Source organism: Sebastes umbrosus, chromosome 10 (assembly GCF_015220745.1).
Source record: "Sebastes umbrosus isolate fSebUmb1 chromosome 10, fSebUmb1.pri, whole genome shotgun sequence".
NCBI lineage: Eukaryota > Metazoa > Chordata > Actinopteri > Perciformes > Sebastidae > Sebastes > Sebastes umbrosus.
Genome location: NC_051278.1, coordinates 26,928,011 through 26,940,061, shown reverse-complemented (window position 1 = coordinate 26,940,061; position 12,051 = coordinate 26,928,011). Strand labels below are relative to the sequence as shown.

The following is a 12,051-nucleotide window of genomic DNA, read 5'->3' as shown; positions in this document are numbered from 1 at the left end:
CCTGCTGTTCCTCTGCAGCTGACTACTCACTCACGTTTATGCCTGCTGTCTCCATCAAAACACATTATTCTCACTGGGCAGTAAAGGATGAGGGCCCTACCACTGATTCTGGCATATGGTGAGAGTGCCCTAAAGTGTTTGTTTATATTTTAATGTGCGACTGACTGCAGGCTGCTCCTGGATACCTCTTGTACTGAAATTGAATCTGTTTGGAGTCATTCCATTAATGTAAATATTACCCCGACCCTTATTTCCTAGGTTCAACAGGAAACAGATGAAGACTGTGTGCCGGTCTGGTTCTGGCAAGAGTTTGCCCTCAACTGTGGGTTTGGCACTGTCTGAGCTTGCCAACCTGGAATACTTATCATTATTATTATTATTATTATGAATACATGTTTTAGCTGTTATGGTCATATAAAAGGTGTGAGCTTCTCTAATATCATAATATTTAATAAATGGATGTGAGAGATACAAACGTCTGGCTTTAAGTCAGAATACATTGGAACACTGAACAATGCCTATTAAGTCATGCTTCAGCGAAATATGTTTTTTTATTCAGCATCTACTGTAAGTCTTTATTTCCAATAGAGCAGTGGTTATGTATAATCCACAGAGCAAATATAGAGAACAGAGAGACTGCTTGTTGCACCTGGCATTCATTGGCTTTCAAGCAACAGCAGGACAAAGCCTGAAAACAAAAAGAAATGCGAGCAGTAACAATGGTTGTATTACACACCGTGCTCTTCGGGAGTGTATGTCTCCTGAGTAAACTGTTCTCCATCTCATTAATAACCACCAATAATGTTATTATCATAACCGCTATTATCATAACTCCTTCCCTCTGTGGTTAAATCAGAGTGGTGTCTGTTTGCAGGAACAGAGTCGAGGGCAACGGGACAGAGAAAGTAACGCCAGATGTGGCTGTCAGGATGAGTGATTCCAGGTCTTTCCTCACCTGAGATCTGAGCAGAAGGCGACCAGCAGCCTCGCTCCAAGACGCAGCTAGAAGCCCTGCACTCACATCATAAGGGCATCACGAGATGCCCCAAGCTGCTAAAAATATTGTTTTTCTGCCGGCAGGTCTACGACCAGCATGCACGAATAAATAAACGTCTACGCGTTTATGTGTCAGTTTGGTTCCTGGGGAATTTGACTATTGATTCTACTTAAACAGCGGCAGACAAACTCATAGCGGGCTTTCTCTTCTGTCTTTGCAACTTAAAGGTACGCTGAATGATGAGGTCAAAGGTAGTGCTTGTAAGCAGGAAGTGGATCAGAGGTTAAATAATTTAATGTATTTGTCATAAAGCTACAATGATTAATCGATTAGTTGTCAGCTATTAAATTAATTGCCAACTATTTTGATAACTGATTAATCAGTTCTCCTCTCTGACAGTAAACTGAATATCTTTGAGTTGTGAAACAAAACAAGACATTTGAGGACATCATCTTGGGCTTTGGGAAACACTGATGAAGATTTTTCTCCATTTTCTGACATTTTATAAATCAAACAACTAATCGGTTAATTGAGAAAATACAACGTCAAGGAAAATAATCATTAGCTGCAGCCTTAAATTGTTAATATCAATTAAATTAGTAGTTATGAATACATCAATCATTACATGTAGTAGTCTAATCTGCAGCTATTTTGATAAATTGTTTAAGTCGTTTTTAAAGCAAAAATAGTCCAAAAAAATTAACACATTCTCAGGTCGCAGCAAATTGAATATCTTTTTCAGATTTGGACAAAACAAGACATTTGAAGACGTCACTTTGGGCTCTCCACGTTATTCAGAGGAGCTGGTACACACTTAAGCTAAGCTACAGCTAGCCATACGTTTGTCTCATTCTGGGTAAACAGGACAAACAATAGTAAAAATCCCTGGGAACGGTCTATCCTTTTAATGGTGGTTAATCCTCAGTTAGCCGGTTTCTGTTTCGGTTGCACGCACTAACAACAGCTACTAGCCCGAGGAGGAAGTATAGTATTACTGGCCAGTGTAGCCGAGCTCTCGTCTATCGCCCAACAAGAGTAACACATCATATGCTTTTCTTCCAAAGAGAAAAGGATGCTGGGGAGATTCACCCTCCTGGTGTCAGGAAATCTGCAGATCACTAAGGCCAAACATGAAAGAGCTCCTATGCAGAAACTAGAAAGCCCTGAAGCTACAAGTCTGTGATCTCAGTCAGACGAGTGTAATGACATTACCAAAAACACTGTCAATCTGTGTGTGTATGCACATGCACACATACCGTGTGTGTGTGTGTGTGTGTGTGTGTGTGTGAGAGCTGTTACTATCACATCTGTGTAAAGAAGAAAAGGACAGGATTCAATGAAATATGATGGCGAATGGTGAATTTAAGGTGAAATACTGTAGCAGCACTTAATGGGAAAATAACTCTTCCAAATGGGAACAATACAAATGATCTACTGTTTCACAAACACAGACATTGAGAATAAATCAAGCCAACACGAAATTTCTTTTACCTCTGTTAGAAGTATCAAGCCAGTAACAAATGGTGCTCATCCCAGTGACATTGAATGATCTCTCTGAGTCAACATCATTATTCAGTTTGCTGTTTTTTTGAGAATGACAGCTTCTTATGTTGTAATATGTTGCAAAATGAGTCTCACAATTCTCAATTACACATAACACAATGAAAGCCTGTCTAAGAGGTCAGACTTAACTGTACTCACTCGGCTACAAACTTCTCTTTCATCTTACAAACAGTTCAGCCAGAAACAAGCAGAACAAACCCAGAAAACAGTTGTGTGCATGCATGTGTGTGTGTGTGTGCTTGTGTGTGCGTGTGTTGGCGTGCCTTTGTGTGTAGCGGAAAGAGCGGGGTCTGGATATTGTCAAGCTGTCTATCTGATAGAAAAGCCAGTTCTGTGAAGCAGAGAGGCCGGCAGCATCAGTCAGTGTTATGCCTCATTTCTGCAGCTCTGCATATTCCCTCAAACACTGAGGTACACGTAGGTATACGCACACTGGACTCACTCACACAAACAGTGTTTAGCTGGTTTATATACCACCCACACGAACCAGACACCCATCTGAAGTTTTCAATAAAATAACACTTTTCTCTGTAGCTGCGCCTTTATTGAGTGAGTGTTGGGTGGCAAGACAGGTGTCTTTTTACATGACAAGTCTCTCCTTGTGCAGCTTTAAAGCTGAAGTAGGCGAGATTGGAGCAAATATGATTAGAAAAAGTTATTTTTATAAAACGGTTACTACATAGTGACAGTAGTACATGAAACAGGTATCCTGAAAAAAATCATGTGCCTCTGTGTCCTCCGGTGCTCCTAACGGCATCTGCAAGATTTAACAGATCGGAGGAAAACAAGCAGTCAGAGCTGATCTGAGGTCTTCACTCCATCTGCTGTCTATGGGAGCCGGCTGTCAATCACTCGCGAACTCCGACCAAACGGTCAAACTAGGCAGCGCTGATCAAATATGAATCAATATTATGTTACTGTAATGTCTATTTCTGTCCACAAATGTTTTCAGAATCATCTTGTACTGTACTGTTTAGCTTTAAAATAAGAAAGTTTGTGACGCAGCGGCCATTGTGAAATCTGTTGAAGGAACGCCAAGTTCTGGTCACATGACCGGAGCACAGCCAGTAGGAACGATCTCTCAATGAAATGACCTGTGATTGGTCAAAGTCTCCCGTCACGGGCTGGATTTTTTAAAGCCTGAAAACAGAGCCATGAGGAGGTTCAGAAGTCTAGTTTTCTCTCAGAACACTTGAATTACAATATGCTGAAAGGTTTTTATGGAATTTTTGCCTATGATGCCAAAAATATATACTGCCAACTGCCACTTTAAGTTGTGATCTGTTTTACTTTTTTATTTTTTATTTTGGGGCTATCAATTTAATTACCCACTATTTTGGTAATTGTTTAATCGGTTCGAGTACCTTTCATACAAAACAGCAAGGCAGAATAACTGTGGGACTGACAATCCCGCCTTGAACAGGCTGTGTGAAAGGGGGCTTAAGACAACATTACAGGGTCATTCATTCGATACCTCCACAATATCCGGCCGTAAGGACCTTACATATTTGACCCACTTGGTCCAGAAACACATCTTTCTGAAGACAATGAAAAAATAACATACATGTAATTTACTATAGCTATCCACTCCTGTATCATGGGGGGTTCAGGAAGTAACCAGCCCCTGTGGAGCGGTGTTGACTATGCTTTTTAGCACTTTGTGAATCTCTGCCCAGAAAGGTCATATCACTGGACAAAAATATATGCCAGTGATTTGCTTCCCAGATCTGTTTTGCTTTTAAGCTATAAGAATCACTTTAAATCACAGCATATGTCATCATTAAATAAGGAACTGCATTGCGCTGTTACTTATTATGAGACAGACCTGTTTAGGGACCTTTGAAAAGTCTTCAGATTGAAAAACGGCTTCACTTTACTAAGTTATGAAAAGCAGGTTGAGAAGAGATAGACACATTTTGAAATTGTTACAGTCAACCACAAAAGTAGACCTTTTGCCCTTCATGTGGAACGCTGTGTTATGAATCAACTGCCAACTGCACACACATTCACATTCACATTTCATTTCACGATGTTTCAAGAAAAAGGGAGGCAGGCCAAAAGTTTGACAATTTTAAATTTGAAGCAACATCTTTTTTGTTTTAGCTCGCTGTAAAGTGAGTCTACTGTGGCATGGATTGTACCTCATTTGTAAGGGTTGCCTTAATGCATAAATGCTCAAACTAAAATGTAAGGGTGTAGTAGTAAATTAAGGGATTTCTTAAATAGAGAAATATATTTAAATCCACAATCGTAAAATACATTTTACACAATTAACTGTAAATGTTTTGTTTTTTTGATTTTGTCAGTTGACAGACAATAGCCTACAGTTCTTTATTCATGAGAGGGAAAAAGTCGGGCATGGTCACCTTAAACCTGGTCTTGTTATATTAATAATTCAACTGGCATCCATTCAAGCTTGCTTTGTGAAATATCCCTCTGTGAGGAAAATGAACACAGCCAACACTATATTCTTACACTTCCTCCCTCTAATTTCAGATGATTTATGAAAACAATTCTTGTCTTGGACTTCAAAATTTCAGTTGAGAAATGCTGATATATTCCTACATTCCCCATACATATTTACATTCTTGGAAGAGAAAATAGGCAGTGCAGCAGAAACTATGTTTTCTGTCTCCAGTTTCATTCAATACAGAAATATAATGACTCGCTGCCAGACGCAGCTTACTTCCACAGCAAATGTCAATTTGGATGTTTAGTCCCATCAAAATCAGTCTGGGTAGTACACGCACACACACACGCGCGCGCACACACGCTCGCACACACACACCCACATACGGGACTGGAGCTGAGTTCTGGCTTGCTTTAAAAGCCAAATCAAAACCGAATCCTCCAGAGACATGTGCAGACAGGGCAGAAGGCTGTTTAGAGAAATTAATTCTGAGCCCTTTTTCCTGTTTATGGACACAATGTGTTTTTCCATAAATGAAGATGCACATGTTGCAATAAAGCTTCCAGAGCTCTGAAAATCCATTGCAAGTGTCCACACTGATCTAAGAACATATGTCAAAGTACAGACTTAAGGCAAAATGACCTTGAATTTGTGATCATAATTTCATACTTTGTGGATTAAAAGCATTGATTCGGAGGCAAAAAAGACACGTGCATGAAATTACACCATTACACTGTTCCCATATATATAGCGTAGATGCTGGTAATTTTCTCTGTCAGCTGTAACAACTCACATTACTTCGGCTTAAAGTGGGCAGTGAAGCAAACACACAGACACTCAATATGCATTGTGACCTCAGTGGAAAAGGCATGGTGTAAACGGCTACTCTCAGGCTGTCCATCCATCAAATTGTTCTCAACATGCTGGGAACAATTGTTGATGACAGTATTAAAGGTTTTACCAGATGGTTTGACGAGTAACATCACATTCATACTTAACACACACCACGTGCGTCGTGCACACACATGCAGTCGCAGACAAACGGCATCACCAGTCATGAAAGATTTGGGAGTAAATATCCAGGAAAACCCAAGTGCGGTGCATTTATCATCAACTCTTATATCCTGGCTTCAATCTCTTTTCTCCACCAGCTCCACTGAGTCGTCTACTCTCTGCCTTCTGTTTCTCATTGGCCCAGTTCCTCCACTAACCAGACCCTCTGTGGCTGCAGGAACACTGTGACTGAAGCAAGGTCATCTCAAGACTGACGTTTCCAATTCGCAATTTAAAAAAAAAAAAGATCGCCAAAAGTTTAAGAACTGCTATCGATGCAGTTTGATCATTCATCCGTATCGGTCAAAGCCAGACCGGTATACTGTTACGGTCGCTGTATCGAAAGCTATTAAATGCGGTGGTTTGCTATGTTCGCATGGCGTATCTGCGACTTTCCCGACGTTAACTTGACACTGCATGTTAGGGTTGCGCAGAGGGAGAAATGTGGTTCCAATATATTGTGAGTCTGTGCTGCTCCAGCAGCGTGTTGCACAGAACCCAACGCCTCCATGTTTACACACACACACACACACACACACACACACACATACACACACACACACACAACACACAACACACAACACACGGACTCTTCCTTCATACAGGATGGCTCCACTCCAGCGAAACCATTCAGGTCAAACCACTTTTGTATTTTGGAAGAATGCAAGATATGTGGTGGGCACCTGTTTTCAATTCTGTTAGTAGAGGGGGGGACCGGTGTGTTTGTGTGCGCACGTGCGTGTGTGTGGAAACAAGAGTGTGAGAGAGATTACCTCAATCTGTGAATTTGCTGTGACTAGAGTTGCGTGTGGCCCTCTTCTGTGTACCCACTGTAAGGAGACGCAGAGCGAGTCGACAGAGCTGGTGAGTAAGATGAGCGGTATGTTAACATACACTGTTCTCTATGTGAAGTACATCCACTCTTTGCTGCTCCATGTGTGTGTGTATGTGCTTCAGCCTAGGCAACAGACAACAAATCAAAGACAGAGAAGTGGACAAAATAACATCAACTGCCTTTCATTGGCGTCGGGCCATGTAACTCAAACCACTTGTTAGGGGAACAGGGTGTGAGGGAAATGTGTATGGGGTGTGAGTGGTTTTCACATCTGTTTGGCAATGGTCGCTGTCTATCACTCCCTAATGAGAAAAGTACGCTTTTTAGAGACTAATGACCTCACTGTGTTTGGCTTGTGAAGCAACAAGGTGTGTGGAAGTATTCGTTTCCCAGGAGAGGAACAACACCGTGTCTCTTCTCTTTGTTTGCGCTGCGCAGCTACCTACAAACCACAACCAAACACATCCAAAGGAGAATGAATTTAACAGTCGTTACCACGAGCTAAAACTGTTTATGAATCATCCTGTTATTATAAACTGACAGGCTGTTTAGTAACTCATGAATTTAACTGAAGGTTCATCTCTGTCAAAGGGATTTTGAAAGTGACTGCTAACATCATCTTACTATTGAAAGGATGGTTTTAAAAAAAGATATTTTGAGATAAATTAGAAGTGCTCCTTTAACATTCAAGCCTCTGAGTGGGCGGTCCGCTGTAAATATTTGATTGACAGCTGAGCTGGCAGGGCGCATAAGACAAAATGTAAACAAACTTATGTAACGAAAAACCAAGGACAGACAGTATTTTGTTTGCAGTGGTGTTGAAGAATAAGGACTATACCATTTGCCATTTAAACAGAACAATCTTAAAGCTGCACTTATCAATATTTCATATCAACAATGGATTAAATGACTATATACTGTATACTATGAAAGGGAGCGATCATAAGGACGAACCCACAAAGAATTATCACTACCTCTGCAGCTCCTCTCAGCTCTACAGAGCGTTACAGTATAGCATCTTTCCAGTGTTAAATTTGTTTACGAAAAACTATGACGAAATACGGTCGTCAACGACCTTTTTTACCATGACTAAGACAAGACAATGTCAAATGGTCAATAAACACCAACAGTGACGCTATCAAACATGCAATATTGTAGACGAAAAAAAGACAAGACTAAAATTTAGTTTAAAAAATAAAGAAATTAACAAAAACTCTCTTTATTTTCGTCACCTTCCACCTTCTCTTCCCCTCCCCTCTGTCTGTCACTCTCTCGCTCTCTCAAACAGTCCGTCTCTGTGTCCTCAGTCCTGACAATATTGTGTTACTATAATGCATAAAGCTGCAGTTTGCTGGTCAGGTTTGGGTGGTTGATGAACGCATACCTTTGCATGTTCGGCGGGCGGATTGGCTCTCATAACGGGCCAGGTGGGTGCGACTGAAACGCGCATCACTAATGAGCGCAATCAGGAGGATTCAAACTGACTGCAAAGCTACATTCTTAATCATTTAACCTGTGTTTTACATCAGATAATGATAAGATAAAATCTTATGTAAAATAAATTAGACTTAAATGACAAAATTATTGGTTTGGCTAGACTATAGACCAAAATGTTCAATATAATCTGATGACTAAATAAGTACATTTGACACGGGGCTAAAGGGCCTTTTACACAGAGCGCTGCAACGGCACCACTGCGCACTGAAACCGATTATTTCCAATGGCTTGCGCAGCACAACAACAGCTTTTTGCTGCGCTGAGTAAAGTGCAGCTGGCGGAGCGCTTAGCTCGCTCAACTAGGTTCAACTTTGAATGCGGTTAGCGCAGTGCAAAACGCGTTCTACGTGAAAGGGCAGTTAGACTAAGACTACATTTGAAAATAGCTGACACAATTAAGAGAGAAAACATTTGGACTAAAAGTTTACTAAAATTGAATGACTTTTTCGGCAACCAAAACTGAACTAAAACGTTTTGAGTTGTCGTCGACTAAAACAAGACTAAAACTATGAAGGATAAAATGACTAAAATGTGACTAAAACTAATAAGCATTTTCGTCTTAAGACTAAGACTAGCTGCCAAAATTAACACTGTATCTTTCAGCTTATTATTTTGGTTTTATTGTCCACAACTGTAGTCCTTTAATTCACTCTCACCGTTCTCATAAGCATCATTTTTTAAGCAAGTTTTTAAGCTTTTCAACAACGTTACAGGCTAAACTTGATGCAAAGAAAGCTTTCAAGCTCTTGATAAGGAAATATATTTTTGGAACATAAAACAAAAACTCCCTGAAGTCCAGTAGATGGGGTTCGAACAATATACTGTATCGCCAGTAGTTCTCTGTTTGCAGCATCTCGTTAAACGCATAAAATGGGATTAGTGTGCCAGACATTAAGGTAGAGCCGTTAAATATACGGAAATGAGGGCCACACCTGACATTTTTACTACCAGAGATTAGCAAAACTGTCACCTCCAAAGAGGGCGGTTGTAAAGCGTCCACCTCTTATCCGGTTAGCCATCTCGTCACACACCTCTGCTGATGCTGTAATTGAGCTCTGATTGCTCTGTAATTGCAGAGAAACAAGACTCCTGCGGGCAGACAGAGTGCAACATGAGGGAGAGTAGCCCAGGGCTTTACTGCCTCTGAACCATCAAAGAGTTTGGACTTAAAACAATGTCTGCAGCCCTTCCCACGAAACACCTGCTTAGGCTGTAAACACGGCACAGATCACTGATCACTCATCCGCAGGAGGAACATTTTTAGGCTCTTAACAAATGCCTCTTTTAACACCTTGAAATTCATCATGTTCAAAAATCGTAAGACTGGCAAACCAAGGGCAAACAAAACATTTGTTTATGGGGTATTTAGGACATCTGCTACATTTCCAGCTCAAGAAGGGTATCTTTGATCCCGGGCCGTGTGATGGATGAGGGTTATGAAGACCAGATCCCAAGCCGGGCAGCAAAGCAAACACACGGTATCCCAGACTCCCTTTCACTGCTGGAATAATCACCATAATCACAGCAATCATCTTCCATTCTCAAACTATATCCACACACATTACTTATGCTTCAGTTAAACTGGAGGTTGTGTCTTCAGCTAAACGAGCAGAGCCAGATTAAACAGCTATAGAATCATCAGCTTGCATTACAACAGCTTTATATATAATTATACTCTGATAATATCAGATGCTGGGAAAGGTTACACAATGTTTTAAGAATGCTACTATGTAGTGTATTGCCCACACTGACTACTAGTCTAAGTTATTTGTTATTTTGTAATTTAAATATAATTAACCTAATTGAACCTAATTAAATATAATTGAAAGATTGATGGAATGACATTTTATAAATTTATGTAATAATTCTCGGATAATACCTGTACAAATGTGACCAAACATTTGCCAATGGGTTTAAGCCAAGGAGGTCATTTGTATTCACGGGCCTTTAACATGTAAAATAGCCAGATTTTCATATTTAAGTTTCTTAAGGTATAATTTATTTGTAATTCACATTTTTCTGATGCATCTGCATGTAATAAATCCTTGTAATCCTTGAACTATCAATGCAAATCTGCTAATTTTGCAGTTTTGGGATGATCAAAGAACAATTTTCAAGGCTTTAAATTAGTAAAATTTAATTTTAAGTGATGCTTTTACTTCATTATCACGTTGGTATAGTAATGATTTGGCGGTAGAGCAATGCAGGTCATGTAAAAAGAAAGAAAGAAAAAAATCATCACATCAATCCTCCGAAATGCTGGCCAGTGTCGGACCAACACTACAGGGGGCACCTGCCTCAGCCAGTCGGACCGTCTCTCTTCCCATAACTCTTAACTTTTAAGTCCCATTTGAGTTTCTGCAGCAACTGCTCGTTAGGACAAAGCTGGGATACGTCCCAGGACTGTGATGGATATTCCTGCCAGATGTTTATGGTGAAAGGGAATGGCCATTCACCTTAACAAATATCTCCCAAAGTCTCAAAGCTGTCTTCTCATCAGCTCCTGCTGAGTTTCCCTGATCCTGTCTGTCGAGCACATAAAGCTGCATTATGAGAATTTGAGCCCATTTCCACATTTGAAAAAAATGTTTTTCACCATTTGTGCTTTCCATCTTCACTAGACATGTTGGCAGAGGTTTGCTTTGCACGCAAGAGAGAGTTTGATTTGTTTTATTATTGTGTGTTGGTCAATTAGTCTGTTTAGATGTTTGATGTGTGGAAAAATGGCATTCTGCTTTAGTGCTTTAACACTTGCGGTCGTGCTTTCAACTTATACAAATACCATATTGTATGCTAAAAGGTTTCAGAGGAATCCCACACAGATTGTTTTTCAGTTTTACAAATAAATACAAATTAATTTATACCCACTGTAGGAAACCCCCAAAAAATACACTGGTCTGTCAAATCTTTACTGCAAGATCATAAACGCACATTTAGTATTTATTTGTTTCATTGATTTGATCTAAACCTAATTTAAACAGTATTGTACCCATGAAAACCCAATGGAGTTCTTTAAATTTCAAACCAATGAAACCAATGTAGTGCTTTTATGTTAAATTACACCCATTTGTTCAAGTTTCTGTCATGGATTAGTTAACCATTACAAAATATTCTGCTCTGACAATGAAAAACAATAGTGAATGTAATTGAACAGCAAGAGGCATCTCCTCAGGATGTTTGTGGTGATATGATAGAAAATATAACTTGGATATACTTCAATATTAAAGTCTCTGTTCAAATGTGTTCTAGTTTGTAAAGAAAGGAGCTGGGGCTGAAAATGGAGCACAATAATTAGCTATCTGACTAAAGCTAAATCTACAGACTAGAAGCGTAACATGGACATCTTGCAAGTTTGTAAAAGGAGTTAACAAAAATATTGCAGGTGACACCAGGAAAATGTACGAGCCAGTAGGGCTGCGCGATATGGCCAAACACTTCTATCACAGTATAGGTCATTTCATATCGCGATAACAATATATATCACAATGTAGCATGTTTTCTGGTAATTCAATAAATAGTCTATTTATAGTCTAGTCTCCATTTTCAAGGGTTTTAAATCAGTGCAGAGAAGCTGGTTCACATCTGGTAAGAGTAAGATGTTTAGGTTACATCTGGAGGATTTCAAAAATGTTTCATGTTAGGAGGATAAGAACCTCAGAAGAGGTTTTAGAAGATGAAAAGGCAAAGTGTTCTGTA

General features: G+C 39.8%; 1 protein-coding gene across 2 annotated transcripts in view; it reads right to left on the bottom strand.

Moving 5' to 3' along the window:
- The window catches only part of hpse2 (heparanase 2), a 62,259-nt gene that overhangs the window by 29,865 nt on the left and 20,343 nt on the right, over positions 1-12,051 (bottom strand). The gene's annotated exons all lie outside the window — the stretch shown is intronic.